Source organism: Astyanax mexicanus, chromosome 4 (genome assembly GCF_023375975.1).
Source record: "Astyanax mexicanus isolate ESR-SI-001 chromosome 4, AstMex3_surface, whole genome shotgun sequence".
Taxonomy (NCBI): domain Eukaryota; kingdom Metazoa; phylum Chordata; class Actinopteri; order Characiformes; family Acestrorhamphidae; genus Astyanax; species Astyanax mexicanus.
The window spans coordinates 5427405-5442028 of record NC_064411.1 but is presented as its reverse complement, the minus strand read 5'-3'; the positions used below and the strand labels follow the sequence as shown (position 1 = coordinate 5442028).

Here is a 14624-nt window from a genome sequence, read left to right as displayed (position 1 = left end):
GTCACTCAGTTTTGGATCTTAGTTTGCATAAAAATAAATTTATGCCAGTTTTTACCCTGAGCTCTGGCTTGCTCCAATTTTTTTCCTCCTTTTTTCCTCTCTGTATCACAAACTCTTCTAGTTCCTCCCTTTACCCAAGTTTGATTTTAGGAAGTCTTTATAGCCACAGGGTCAAAATGAGACGCATAAACACTACAGAGCAGGGGTCTCACCATGGGCGCAGATGATTATAGTGACCTCATCCGAAATCTACCATCTACAAGCATAAACGTTGGGGTTTTAATTTAATTAACTGTACGTTTGTGGAATTCTGTGTTCCACAATGCCCTCGTTTTTAAACTAGGAAGCGTTCAGTTCAGAGGTTACATTGTTCGGAGCTCCGTGTTCCAGTTCCAATGTAAATTTAACGCACCTTCTCAAGTCCGGGGTTCTAAGGAGCTGGTAACTGCCTGTAGACTACAGACACAGACAGTTACCAGCTCCTTACGGTACGTGTCCACTGGCACTTTTTTTCAACGCAATCCGCTGCGCTGGATCTCCTTGCTCGTTTTTGAATTAAAATGAAGCAACAGAAGTAGACAGTCATAAGTTTAATATTTTTATTTTTTTACCAACCTCACTGTAACCTATAGCTCTATAAATCCATATTCTGCCGCTTTCAGCTTCTCTTCTGTGGTTGAAAGGCGCCTGTTCTGTGTGTGTGTGTATAAGAGGCTTGTGTGTGTGTGAAGACGCAGCCTGCTCTTCCCTCATTGGCTGGACGCAGCCTGCTTTTCCCTGATTGGCTGGACTGGACACAGTGCGGCGGCCGGATTTATTTGAATAAAGTTGAGCCGGAGGGCGGAGCTGCGTTAAACACAACGCAACCCGGCATGCACCGAGGCATGCAGCGGCTCTCTCCATTGATTTTATGTATGATGTTATTATGATGTTATTTTAGTAAGCAGTCGCTGTTAACTGAAATTATAAGATGTAAAATGTAAGATGTAAGATGTTAACGTTGTCTTCCTGGTCTTGCCTAGGCTGTAGCAATGAAGAAACAAAAAAACAATGACAGCGTTTTTTCAAAAACCAAACAATGTGATATGGAATAGTAGGATGTCAGTGATTTGGCATCATGGTGTAAGAATGCGCGCAGATGGCACTGGGGACATATTGACATACCAGACCAATAACAGTTTCAGTATGGCTAGTGTTGATCAGAAAAGTGATTATTCTAAAGTTTATTGCAGCATATATATATATAATTTTACAGCTTGGTCCCCCCCAGTTCAAAATGTCCATCTGTGCCCCTGGGTCTCACACTCGCGGCCCGCGGGCCAATTGCAAGACGTGTTGTTACAAACAGCAGAGATGTAGTAATGATTCAGGACGCTGTGACACATTACAAATACGTGCTTTCATGCTGAAATACTTTATATTATGCTCTTTAACAAAGACAGACATGTGGTATGGCATATTAATGAGTGCATAAATTAATTATATATATAAATTAATTATATAATTTCTATTATTATTAGAAAAATAACAAACGAAAATTAACCCAAAATGTTGACAAAAATATAATCTAACGAATTTCAAAACATAGAAACGAAAAACGTTAAAATGGTATTAATACAACAGTTTAACACCTGGATCAAACAGTTATAAGGATTTATATTTATGCTTAGTACACAGACTAAGCTTAATAGAGCAGACACAGGCATTCTGCTGTCCAGAATTTTAACAGATGCTTATTCTTACTCAATAGCTGGAGTTTTTGAAATGAAAAATTAAAAGAGAAAAGAACTTTGAACTGGACATAACTTTATTTATGTCATTTATGTCACATTTCACTTTGCTATTATGTAACTGAAAGTCACTTTTAATTTTTTTTTTCATATCTAAAAAATAAAGCATCACCCTGTCATCTGGTGCTGCATGTCAAGTATATAAACCTTAAAAAAAAAACATTTGAAATACACAGCAATATAAAGCTATATGTTAGCGTTCATTTCTTATCACCAGGGCAAATTTATTTTAAAAATGTATATATTAATTAATTGACTAAAATCTCTCCTGCGCTTTAAAATGCTGCAGTCACGCAGAACGAGCTTGAAAGCTTGCATGGCACTGCGATTAAAAATAAATAAATAAATAAAGTCCTATAAAGTGTAGCCAAATGTATGGTATTAAATTCGAATATTTACTCATATTCAATCAAGAGAAATCAGGCAAAATGCGCCGCTCTCTCTCTCTCGCATCGCCGAGCTGAATTCAGCGCGAGGCTTCAAATAATATAACAACTCAGTTTAGTTAAATTTATTAAGATGAGTGAGGACCTGTAAAGTTAATCAAATATTGTCAAATATAAAGGATAGGTTGAGGTTTTGGTGAGCTGTTTCAATTATTTGAAACCGAAACTAACTGAAACTGATATTATTCTGCGCACTATTAGAAAGGCTTTGATTTTGTTTTAAATGAATTTTTATTTTATATTAATTATTTTTTAATTCATTTTAAATATTTTTATTATTTTTATTGATCAAATATTTTTTTTCATAAGATATATATTTTTTTATTTTTGATGTATTAATTTTTATGATCTTTTTAAAGTTTTTTATTCTTCCTTTTTTATCTTTATATTTTTTCCGTCTATAGTAAATGTCAGTTTTTATTTCTAATTTTTCTAATTTTATTTATAATATTTTTAATCCCTTTTAAACTGTAAATGTTCAGCGGCACAGTAAATGAGGGTCCTCCTCCAGTGTAAATAACCGATTGCTTGATTAATATTCAATGTTGCAAACCCAGTTTTTACATAAACAATAAACAGAATAAATAATAAAATAACATTGCTGATGTATCTTCAACAGCACATCGCATCCTATTCACTTCAATGGAGAGAGCCACTGCATACCAGCTGGGTTGGGTTGCGTTGCGTTGAACGCAACCCCGCATTCTTTATTCAAATGAATCAAGCCGCCGCGCTGCTTTCAGCCAATCAGGGACTTCACACACACACACACACACACACACATTCGAGCCTTACACACACAAACGGCAAAATATGGATTTATATAGAGCACAGTAAAGTTCATTTAATCATTAAAAGTTTAAAATTGACTACACCTGTAGCCTTATTTGGATTCAAGATACGCCCACACGGCGAGACGAGAGATCTGGTGTTCTGTCGACTTGTGCTACCCTGACAAACCGTGCTACCCTTTTGTGTATATTTAAAGGTAAAAGCACAAAAGTAGCACAATATTAGAGCATGTTTCCAGCAGAAGTTCATGTACTATGTTTGGATAGTCTAAATCACCGTATCAGGGTAAAGTTATGGTAGTAAGCGTTTATTATAATCTTTTTTTTATTTTAAGATCATATTTTATTATTATTGTTATTATTATTATTATTATTATTATTATTATTATTATTATTATTATTATTATTATTATTATTAATTGCCATTACACTTTGACAATGTAATGACAGTCCAGGTTATTAAATGAACAAAAAATATTAGAAAAACAGAATTATTATAGTACACTTGAAATAATAATACAAATGTAGGTTAGCACATGCGCATTGTCTTTAGAAAGCGCGTATCGATGGGTAGCATAACTCGACAGAACACCTGGCATGGCAGAATGTGTTGAATAAAATACGTGTTCTTGTCCTGTGCGGCCCAGCCTCACCCAGTCTCTACCTACAGCGGCCCCCAGATAGAATAAGATTGAGACCACTGCTATAGAGCCAGAGAACCAGCTTAAGTTCCAGACCTGAAGATTCAGACCAGTAGTTCCAATGAACTTAATACACATAAACAGTCCACAAATACAGCTACAAACTACAAAAGCCTACAATAGACCCAACAATAAATGCTTAATGTTCCTACAAGTACAGGCGTTTAACAAATATCACTCATTTGTATCTCTACAGGACGCCAGAGCAGCCAAAACATTAAGTACACACAAAAATCACCAGTCACACGGCATATTACTTAGTTTCACATTGAAGGGCAGCCTTTAAAAAGGCTTTTTAATATAATATGACACAATATCTGTCTTATTTCCATGATAGGTAGCTAAATATTTAATTAATCCAGCATGCGCTCTCCGTTTTACTACTAATCAATGCGCGTAGCCTGACCCCTTCATCCGAGCGCAGAGAAGGGGCTAGGCAGCCATGGCCCCGCCCCCGGAGTGAAAAGCATGAGTCTTATTGGTTAGATTGTCCTAAGACTTTTCTAATAGACTCATTACTACACCCTTCTCAAAATCAGGAGAAGGGTCCGCGGACACGTGAGCAGAAGACATTTTAAAGAGCTTTGATTGGTCAGTACCGCTGTCAATCATACAGTCCTATAGCAACGAAAAACACAGGCTAATGCTTTGAATTAGTTGCTGTTTTTTTCGTTAATCTATAAAATAAATGCTTACACTTGCAATAATTATATACATCCTGATAAAAAAATATGTAATTATTTACATGCACATTTGGTCAGCCCTTAGAAGGCCTTAGAGGCCTTACTGCACACCACTGATATGTATATTGAATATGAATTATACATAATACTTAAGGCTGGACAATAATTTAAAATCACTGATTGTCTCCAATAATGTTTTTGTAATTTTTAAACGAATATATTTTTTATTAAATATTGGCCTGGAGGTCTAAGACAGCAATGGTCCTCCAACTAAAAAATATTCTTAAGAGGCATTTAGTATTTACAGCATCTGTTACTGACTGACGTTCATTAGAGAGAGCTGCGTCAGTTCAGTGCATTAATTTGAGAAGAAAAGACAGAACCCAATAGGCATATGTATAGCCATACACCTTATATAAGGTGTATACACCTTATATAAAGTTCTTAATACTGTTGTAGAAAAGAAAATGAAAGGTGGGTTAACCCCCACCTCTCGTCCGGGGTACAACTCCCCTACGTGTTCGTTTGATAGAGAGTCGTAGGCAGGTGGAGTGAAGTTGAAAGCAAACCAAGTATTTATTACTGAATTCAGGAGAACCAATACATACAAGACAGTTAACAGCCGTCCCAGTAGAAGTTCTGACCCCCCTCTGATCTGTCTCCATGTTTATACCCCAAATGACGTGAAACCTGCTGATGAGGCGTTGCTAAAATCATCTCATGTTAGCATGCGTAATTTCACGTGTTAGTACTCAAGTTTCACAGGTCTGACCGGACCACTAATGTTTGGCCTTGATTGTGTCCAGTCAGACAGTGTGGCATTGTTTCAGTAATTAGACAGTGCCGCCCTCCCTATGTGCGCGTGTCCTCCTCCCGCTTTGGTAGGTGAAGGACTTTGCACGCACAGAGAGAAAGGCCGCACTGTTCGTCTCGAAGTCTCCTTTGTATCAATTCAGTTCGTACAGAGTGCACTAGCTGATGATTGATGGTCGTTAGTCAGAAACATGCAGTAAACGAAATGCTTCAAGCATAAGCTACACACGTCACACAATGGATTCCATATATTATATGTTAATGTGTTAGTAGCGCGTGGTTAGACCGCCATATAATAGGTCCTATGTGTTAGTAAACGCCTTATGTATCATGTGGGTTAATTTGTCATAATAAGGTTGGTGTTAGTCACATGCCTGATCAAACAGTGTTTTACTATATATGTAAAGAATATACTGTGATTATTGGTTAATCTTCTATATAAATGCGTGTAAAATACACTGTGAGTAATAAAAATGATCAAATACAATGTGAGTATTGGTTATGCATATAGAATACAAGGTTTCACACAATGATTATGTAATTATAGATACTAAGATAAGTAATCATAATTGAAAGATATTTGTCAATACACTCAAGGTAAAATAAACAGTTACTCTTCAATACCAATACAGAAATGAAGAAATGTATTGTGTGTAAAGGATGATTTACACTTCTTACATAGATATAGGCTTCATAAATGTATTTAAAGTAAAAAAAAAAGTATTTATTGATTTTAATAGTTCCTAGATTTTTTTTTTGTTACAGATGTACTGAGCCATGAGACTGCAAAAATGTATATAAAAAACTGTATGCTAGAACTGCATCATTTTTAATTTCTGCCTTGAATGTCCTGAATCATTACTACATCTCTGCTGTTTGTAACAAATCAAACCACATTTACATATTTAGTGAGTGACTCCTTAGAGCAGTGGAAACATGGGCCGGTTCTTAAAAGGTTCCCTGGAACCGGCTCCGGCACCAGCACTTTTTTGGTGGAAAAGAGGTATAAGAAGAGCCGGCTCTTTCGGCTTCCAAGTAGCTACTTATATTTTTTGGTTGCTTAATTCAATTTATTACCAAATTATGTGTACAATGAATTAATAGAGTTGAAACATACATTATATAAAATATATATTATTTATATGGCTTTATTTTTATAAAAAATAAATAATGAAATACAAAAACAAAGTCATCTCAAGTAAACAAACAGGTCCAATGTAAATGTGTATACTATTTTCAAATGTGCAACTCTATACAGTGAAATCAACAGCGCTGAACACCATCAACAAAGTGTCACTCAACAAAATAAATCAAATAAAAAAAAAACAAGCATCCAGGTGATGTTTTTTGAAAACTTTAGCAAAGATTGACATAAAAAGGAGCTCATGTTTGAGGGTTTGATTGGTTTCTGTTATGATCTGCCCTGTTGTGGAAGAGGGAGCTGATGTTGCTACAAAACACAGTTTATGTGAGGTCACATGTGTAAGGTGTGGGTAGATCAAGCACTTCAATGTTGAATGCTCTTTTTGTCAATCAGAACGTGAATCATCTTTTTTTATGTTCCATTGTATCTTAATTCTGGCAAGACTTTTCTTCTTTCTTTTTAAAGAAAACTAAAATCTCTGTAAATGTGAACCTTGGTGATATATATGTTTTTTTTCATACACTGATCTTGATTTTAAGTATATTATTAATATTATTATTTTATTGAGTAAATACTACTATCATCATTGTAAATACTTGATTTGATATCTTCTTACTGGAATTTATTCCACTTTTGAAATCCTTTAGAGATTGCTAAGAATAAGAAATGTCTAAAAACTGTAAGAGTTTATGAGGAGCTTTCACTGTTGCCTCTTGTTAGTATTTCACTATTTCTATCATTAGTTTTCTTCCTTAATGTATATTTTTATGCTGTCTTCTACTGTGGTTTATATGTATCATCGTAAAACTTTAATTTATACGTTTATATTTATATATATTTATATATTGGCTCACTCTCTGGAGTCAGCGCATGTCGTTTATTTCAAAGAGCCGGCTAAGAGTCTGACCCATCACTACTAATAACTACAGTGCCGTAGTTTAACACTTTATTGTTGTGCTGTTGTACCAGAAAAGAATGTAGACTGTTAAAACTTACTCCTATCACCATGTTCTGTGTTACAGGAACCAGAGTCACTGAAGATCACAGTGGAGATGGAGATCGTGAGGCGATGAGACTGTTCTCCTCAGTGACACCATGGAGGAGTTCAGCGTTCCCGCCACTGTGTGGAGTGGTGACGTTAAAAGTAACTGTTGTGAGGGAAGGGGAGGTCATATTAAACATTGAAAGCCCACTTTTTAATCAACCATAATGTGGTAATTTGACAAGTTTTTGTGTTCAGATTTTAATATTTCTTAGCATGTTCTGTTAGGGTTTTATGGGTGGGTGGGAGGGCATGTGTTTGTGCTTTTGATTTTTGATTGTGTGTGTTGTGTTTAAACTAATTCAAAATAAAATGTGTTTAAATTCAAAAGACAGGTATAAAAACAATTAAACACATTCAATTAAGCTTACTATCTTTTCCTGCTAAAACAAATATTCTATGGTTTTTATATTTTTCTGCTGGTTTTGTGGTGTTTTGCAGTGTTTTTCTAAAGGTTTTTATCAGCCCTTTTAAACCCTATGTGTCAGGTCTTAGCCCTGTCTCGTGTCTCTGTGTGTCTTCCCCACGTGACCTGTGCTCCCCTCTGTCTCCCGTCTCAGTACTTTTCCATGTGTGTCTCATTTGTAGCTCCGCCCCTTCCCCAGGTGTTTCCAATTCTAGTGTGTTTTATGTACTATAAATAGCCCTCGTCTACCACTTTGTCTCCGTCGGTCTTTGCACTAACCTCTGTTGTTTTGTCTCTCTGTGTTTCTCCGCGTTTCATAGCCCTAGTCCTTGCTCTGTGTTTACCTCGTGTATATTTCTAGTTTCCTTTATTTCCATTGTTTTCTCCCTTGCCCTGCTTAGTTTAGTTCCCCTTGTCTAGTTTAGTTTCTTGTTTAGCTCTATGTTCCCTGTATTTAACCTTAGTCATTTGTTTCTCGTTTATTTCTTGTTTTCACGTTTATAGTTTATTGCCTTGTTTATTTTTCTAGTTTATTTCCCTTGTATATATATATTTCTTATTTGTTTATTATCATCGCTCGTTTGTTATTGGTTATTTGTGTTTCTTTGTTACATGTTTACTTGTTCCTCGTTTCCTTGTTTCTTTTGTTATTTATTTAATAAATTATTTATTTATATCGCTCCTACCTGCACCTGTGTCCGCCTCCTCGTCTCCCTGCCTGGGTCATTCGTGACACTATGAAAGTATTTTTTATAATTGGCATTTTTCAGAAAGACATGTGCTTGTGGTTTATGATCATAACAGTTTCTGCTTTTAAGAGTTTACACTGCTGGGCTGAAGATATACTAAACCATAAAGAGGCATATCTGTGCTGCACCACCATTTATTCAATGGTATTTGGATATTAGCATTTAACCAAAAGTTTTTGCACACAGCTCAATCAGCCAAAAGTATTGGCATTCCACCATTTAGCCACAGGCAGTAGCTTTTATACTGTTTGTAACAAAACAAACGATAGTGTGATATAAACTTCGTCCAACACTGTATTGGATGATTTACACTTATGTATGTACAGGCTCACAAATCTATTTCTTTATTTTAATAGTTCCTATAAATGTTTTGTTACAGATGCACACAGCAATGAGACGATATAAATAATAGTTTATGCTAGACGTTCATTATCTTTAATGTCTGATTTGTAAACCACATTATCACATGCACTGTATAAAACTATTCGCCATTCCCTGGTTCTTAAAAGTTTTTATTAAGGACGCAGACGGCGCGGTCGGTGCGGGAATTTTTTTATTTTTTCTCCCCTGCCTTCATCTTCAGGTGGGTCAGAATCAATGACTTCCCAGAGCAGATTTATTCTTTGTCTGATTTCTACCTCAGAAGAGTGTCAGACTGTTTATAAACAAATACTCAGCACAGAATTTCAGATTACCACACAGCATTTTCTATCCAATAAGTAATCTCTTAGGAATGTGTCTGATTGACATCCCAAAAACCGCACCGTCCACCAACTGTTGGTCCTCTGCCCGGGGCACCAGGAGTTTGGTGATGCATTTCACCCGGATGGGAGACTCCTTTTAGTAGAGAGTCGTCGACTGTGAAAACATTCTGTGCAAACAAAAGAGCACAACGGACTAAATATAAAATATTTGTTATGTTTCACCTAATTTATTGTATTACCCATGATTCAACTGTTCATATGCAAATATTTTATTTGTTGATTGGTTGGGAGAATAAACCATAATATTAAACTGTTTTGGGTTTTGTGGGGCTATTGTGCTGTTATTGTTCTGTATATGTAACGCTTGGTACTATTTAAATAATATGAAAATAGATAAAAATATATCTTTTTTAATTGCTTGGTAGAGATGCGTGGTGTTGTTTCCACCCAGACACTTTAAAATGGGGACACAAGTGCTGCTAAGTAAAAAAAATATCTATTTTAATTATTTTCATATTATTTTTTACTATGTAATTTAATCGTTACACAACAGAACAATAACAGCAAAATAGCCCCACTTAGTCCAAAAACAGTTTAATAATATATAGTTTAATAAAATATTTGAATATGAACCGTTAAATCATGGGTAATACAATAAATTAAGTGAAACATAATGAATTAAACAGCATAAACATGTTATTTTGTATGTTTGTGCTCTTTTCTTTACACAGAATGTTTTCACGGCCGACGACGCCCTACAAAAAGGAGTCCCCCATCCGAGTGAAATGTATCACCAAACTCCAGAGGGCTGGCAAGTGGTGGACGTCGCGGTTGTTGCTATCAAGGGCGTTGGAGTGGGTTTGATATGGGGGGGTGGGCTAATATGAATTAAAGCCCACCCTATAGTGTCTTAGAACAACATTTATGGAATTACTTTTAATCACAAATGAACCATTTTTTGTCTGTACTTCTGTTTGAGGGACAACAACACCCCAACAGCCACAATGGACAGTCGAGAGACTGCACGGAGAACCCTGCCAAGCACCACCAGTGAACTACCAAAGTCCACCAGAAGTCTCAGAATCTCCTTATCATCTCCTAACCTATGTGGCTCAAGACAAAGCAACAACCCCAACACATGGCTACACAGAGAACTGAGAGCAGCAACACAAAAAAGGCTTCGTATTCCTGCATCAAAACAGAATATCTGAGCTGATCAGAATAATTATGGCTGCAACTGACAATCAAAATACTATGCACAGTATTTAAAAGTACAGTTGTCTATGCTCTCTGGGTGGGTACAGTAGGTGGCGCTTTATCTTGAAATTCATAATTTCTATTTCATTTTTATAATACTTAAGAATACATAAGAATATGTAAGTCTTGATATCACAATCTTACCTATATTGTTTACATCTTATATATTACCTTTATCTGTTCTTTTTCCAATCCCCTTTATGCAAAATTATAATCAGTAAAAATGCTTATTTGACTAAATTGGAATTAAAATATTTTTTACTGATGAAGCAATGGAGCAAATTTGGTTGAATTCTAAAGCCCAAAACCTTGGCTAAATTGTGGAATACAAATACTTTGGCTGAGAAGTAGTCCAAAAACTTTTGGTTAAATGGTAAAATTCAAAAACTTTTGGTTAAATGCTTACGTGCAGTATCTCTCTCTCTCTATCTCTCGCTCTGTCTCTCTCAGGTGAGCCATGGGAGAGAGTTGTGGGTGGAGACTACAAAAGGACCTGAACCAAGATGGCCGACAGAGAGAGAGAACCATGGGGTATGCTTTAAGGCCAATGCGCTCTTGTAGCCTAATTTTATTGTATTACTTCTCTGATGTGGTTAACTTAATCCCTCTTTTTGGCTAAAAGACAACTCTGTACCACCTGGGTATGCAAACAGGTAAAATAGGTGCACCTGTACATTTTTACATCATGTAGGAGTTGTTTGTATCGGTCCCTAGGTAAGAGGGCGGGTGCTACCCCTTGTATTTAGGTTATTAGTTAGGGAGTATCTTTTCTTTATATTCTTTTTGTACTTAATTTGGCTTTAGGTAGTTTAATATGGTTATGTTTTGTTGTGTTCTTTTCTGTAGCACCGTCCATAGTTTACATTTCCCAGAGTGGTACTTTCTTTGTTGTTTTATACAGCATATGTAAATAATGTAAATACTGCCATGGTTTGTTGTATGTGCAAATAAATTAAATAGGAAAAAATATTTTTACTTGCAGAAACCTGAGAAAAAAACTGAAGAGGGATAGTGGTGGTTGGAGTCTCTGTGGGAAGCAACACCACTCTCCTTTTGACAGAAGATATGGAGAAGCTCATCGTTCCACACAATGTACTGATCAGCTAATTAAGCGCCTTCCAATCATCGTAAACATTTCCTATGAGGGAGGCGTTATTTGTTCTATTGACAGCCCAGCTTTTACAGAGGCATAAGGCCTTAAAAATGTCTTTTCACATACTAATCCAGTTCTAATCTGACCCAAAATCTGTTTTTTCATCCCCTGTTTTCTCCTTTTCAGTTTAGGGGAGAAGTTATATACATGGACTTAATTTGTAGCCAATAACGAGTATAAACTTTTGTTGAATAGCCCACTTCCGATCTCCCCCAACATTCCGAAATACAGTGCGATAGTTTATATACACAGATAGTTTATATACACAATACCTTCAGCTAGTCAAGCCACAATAAGTCAACTGACAAGAAATGCTTAAAAATGCATAAATATTATAGAGATATTTTCAGCAACAACTGGAAAGTTATGCATTTCCCCAACATTAATTTTCAGACCTTTCCTGGCTTAACTACGACAAGGAACTGTGTGTATAAGAGTGCTTTAATAAACTAATCTGTAGGCACTGTGTGTATAAACAGTGTTTTTAATAAACTATCTGAAGGTACTGTGTGTATAAACAGTGTTTTTAATAAACTATCTGTAGGAACTGTGTGTATAAACAGTGTTTTTAATAAACTATCTGAAGGTACTGTGTGTATAAGGGTGTTTTAATAAACTAATCTGTAGGCACTGTGTGTATAAACAGTGTTTTTAATAAACTATCTGTGTACTTTTAAAGTTCTCACTGCCTTGCTTTAAATGTCATCATCCTTGGAATTCTACCAGTGAAGTGTGGAGCTACTTTGAGTTTGTTGTTAATGGTGTAAAAATAGTGTTTTTTTTGTATGGGTTAAGCTATGCCCCTATCACTAGCATTGTGGTCTATTGGGAGCATTAGCTAACAGCGCTGTATTTCAGAATGCTGGGGAGAACAGAGGTGGGCTATTCAACAAATGTTTGTATTTGTTATCATGATTCACTACACCCTAAGTCCATTTCAGTTCACCCTTAACAACAAACTATTCTGCTATCTGAACTTTTTTTGTTCCATATTTTTCATTCTGTTGTTCACTTGTGTTTTTGCCTTGGAAAAGTGTTTATTTATTAAGCCAATTGCACTACCTCACATCATACTACACACACAGATGTTCATATCTATGTACAACAATGAAATACTTATATAATTAAATTGTTAAAATAAAAACACATTTTTGTGCATTATATTTATTGTTTTATTTTGTTCTTTTTTTGTATATTAAAAAAAAAGTTATTGCTGGAAATGAATCAATCTGCTGTCAACTTCAGGAAGCTTCGGTTGATTGATCACTTCAGAACAACCTCAATGTACAATGTACAAAAGTTATAAGTCACTCAGATTTAGGAGACTCGGTTAGTCTTATTTAGAAAATGTTGACCATACATTTATTATGATATAAAATTGTAAAATGTGAAGTTTTAAAAACAGTTAGGTTTAGTTATTCTTGTGATTCGACTCCTACTGATTCATTGAACAGAATAAAGTGAAGCTTGTGCAACTGGAAAGTTATTCAGCTCTTTCTGAGGTAAGATGTGGTGGATATGGTGGTGATAAATTACGATATTATAAAGTCACTTTTCATATTGTATGGGAATAAGTAATGTTTTATGTGATGTATGATAATATGGAATATGTTTATTTGTATATCATGTATTTATGGTGATACGTTTTTTATTATTATACGTTTATTCGTTGATAATCTCAGAGGCTCACTTTGTGGCTGCTAGCTAGCTTTCTAGTTATAATTACCAAACATGAACGCTAGCCAACACCTAAACGCGGTTCTCTTTCAGAAAAAAATACCTTAAATGTCTTTAATTGATACTCGGATGTACAAATTAAGATCATTCAAGTTTTCAAAGAGGTAAAACCTGCTTTCAGTGTCTAGCCATAATAAGAGAAAGTGAGCAGCTAGCCATAGCTCACTTTATCTCAGTCCTAGGCTGTATTCGAAATGGCATACTACTATACTGCATACTGCACTAGTATGTACTGCATACTACACACCGCCCAGTATGTAGTATTCAGTACTGCAACACTTTTGATTGTAGTACCCTACACGGTCCCGTGACACACCAGTCAGTGCTCTGAAGTGCTCAGAATTCCTCAGAATGAGTTGTAAACAGAAAGAACATGAAAAATGTCCTACCTTTTCATTATTAAGACTAATGAGATCTGCATACTGTCCAGAACTGCAATTGCTGCTTTAATTTTAGAGTTTAATGTAAGTTCAGTTAACCCAATTCTAACAACCATTTAGCAGCAGCCCCCACAACCCAAGTAAGTTCCAGTTAAATATGTTTTCCTATTTATTTTAGTAGATTACTATTTTCATCTATGTAAGTACCAACAAGAAGAAAACATTTAAACAAACTCTCATTCATATTTACACAGTCTCAACAATAAAAGAAATGAGACAAGTTGCATCACCACAGAGATAATTATTGCATTGAGGACTCCCTCGCGGGCACCCTCTAGCGGTGATGGGGTATAATGTGATATAGCGGGGGAGGGGGCGGGGCTCTACATAACCCGGATGACGCTGAGCTTCCGGGGTCTGTAGCTGGAGCGGAGAAAGAGCGGGATCAGCTGAACCTCAGAAGGTACGGAGAAGTTTCTCTCTCTCTCTCCATCACGCTGTTCTACATTCACTCCTACACCCACATAAACACCACCTTCAGCACCTTCAGCATGTGCAGCATTTACACCACCAGCACTGGATCTTCTCCTAGCTCTGCTCAGCAGTCTGCAGTAGGGGGTCGCGGAGCTGGGGATGGGGGGGCTTTACAGATCATACACAGGATAAAGGAACCTCACACTCCTGCCCCCCCTCCCCCACATCACTAACACACACCTGAGATAAATCAGTTCTGTGGAAATTCCTTTTTAAGTTTGTGTGATCAGTCTCTACACATTTCTTAGTTACACTAATTTAGTTTAGTTTAGTTTAGTTAATTTTCCTTTACTT

The 14624-nt window shown here is 36.0% G+C and overlaps 5 protein-coding genes across 9 annotated transcripts in view; 4 read left to right on the top strand and 1 right to left on the bottom strand.

Moving 5' to 3' along the window:
• LOC125801463 (zinc finger protein 239-like) overlaps positions 1-14624 on the bottom strand; it is a 430185-nt gene that overhangs the window by 215794 nt on the left and 199767 nt on the right. The gene's annotated exons all lie outside the window — the stretch shown is intronic.
• The window catches only part of LOC125801533 (gastrula zinc finger protein XlCGF49.1-like), a 206740-nt gene that overhangs the window by 46538 nt on the left and 145578 nt on the right, over positions 1-14624 (top strand). The window lies entirely within an intron of this gene.
• Positions 1-14624, top strand: part of LOC125801203 (gastrula zinc finger protein XlCGF49.1-like) — a 254562-nt gene that overhangs the window by 98166 nt on the left and 141772 nt on the right. The gene's annotated exons all lie outside the window — the stretch shown is intronic.
• LOC125801383 (zinc finger protein 420-like) overlaps positions 1-14624 on the top strand; it is a 106306-nt gene that overhangs the window by 5831 nt on the left and 85851 nt on the right. The window lies entirely within an intron of this gene.
• The window catches only part of LOC125801310 (zinc finger protein 271-like), a 230712-nt gene that overhangs the window by 168758 nt on the left and 47330 nt on the right, over positions 1-14624 (top strand). The window contains exon 1 of one of the 2 annotated variants that reach the window (XM_049477828.1): positions 14215-14259. The exons of the other annotated variant lie outside the window; for it this stretch is intronic. The gene's annotated coding sequence lies outside the window, so the exon portion shown is untranslated. Of the gene's footprint in view, positions 1-14214; positions 14260-14624 lie in introns of those variants that run through there. 2 annotated transcript variants of the gene reach the window in all.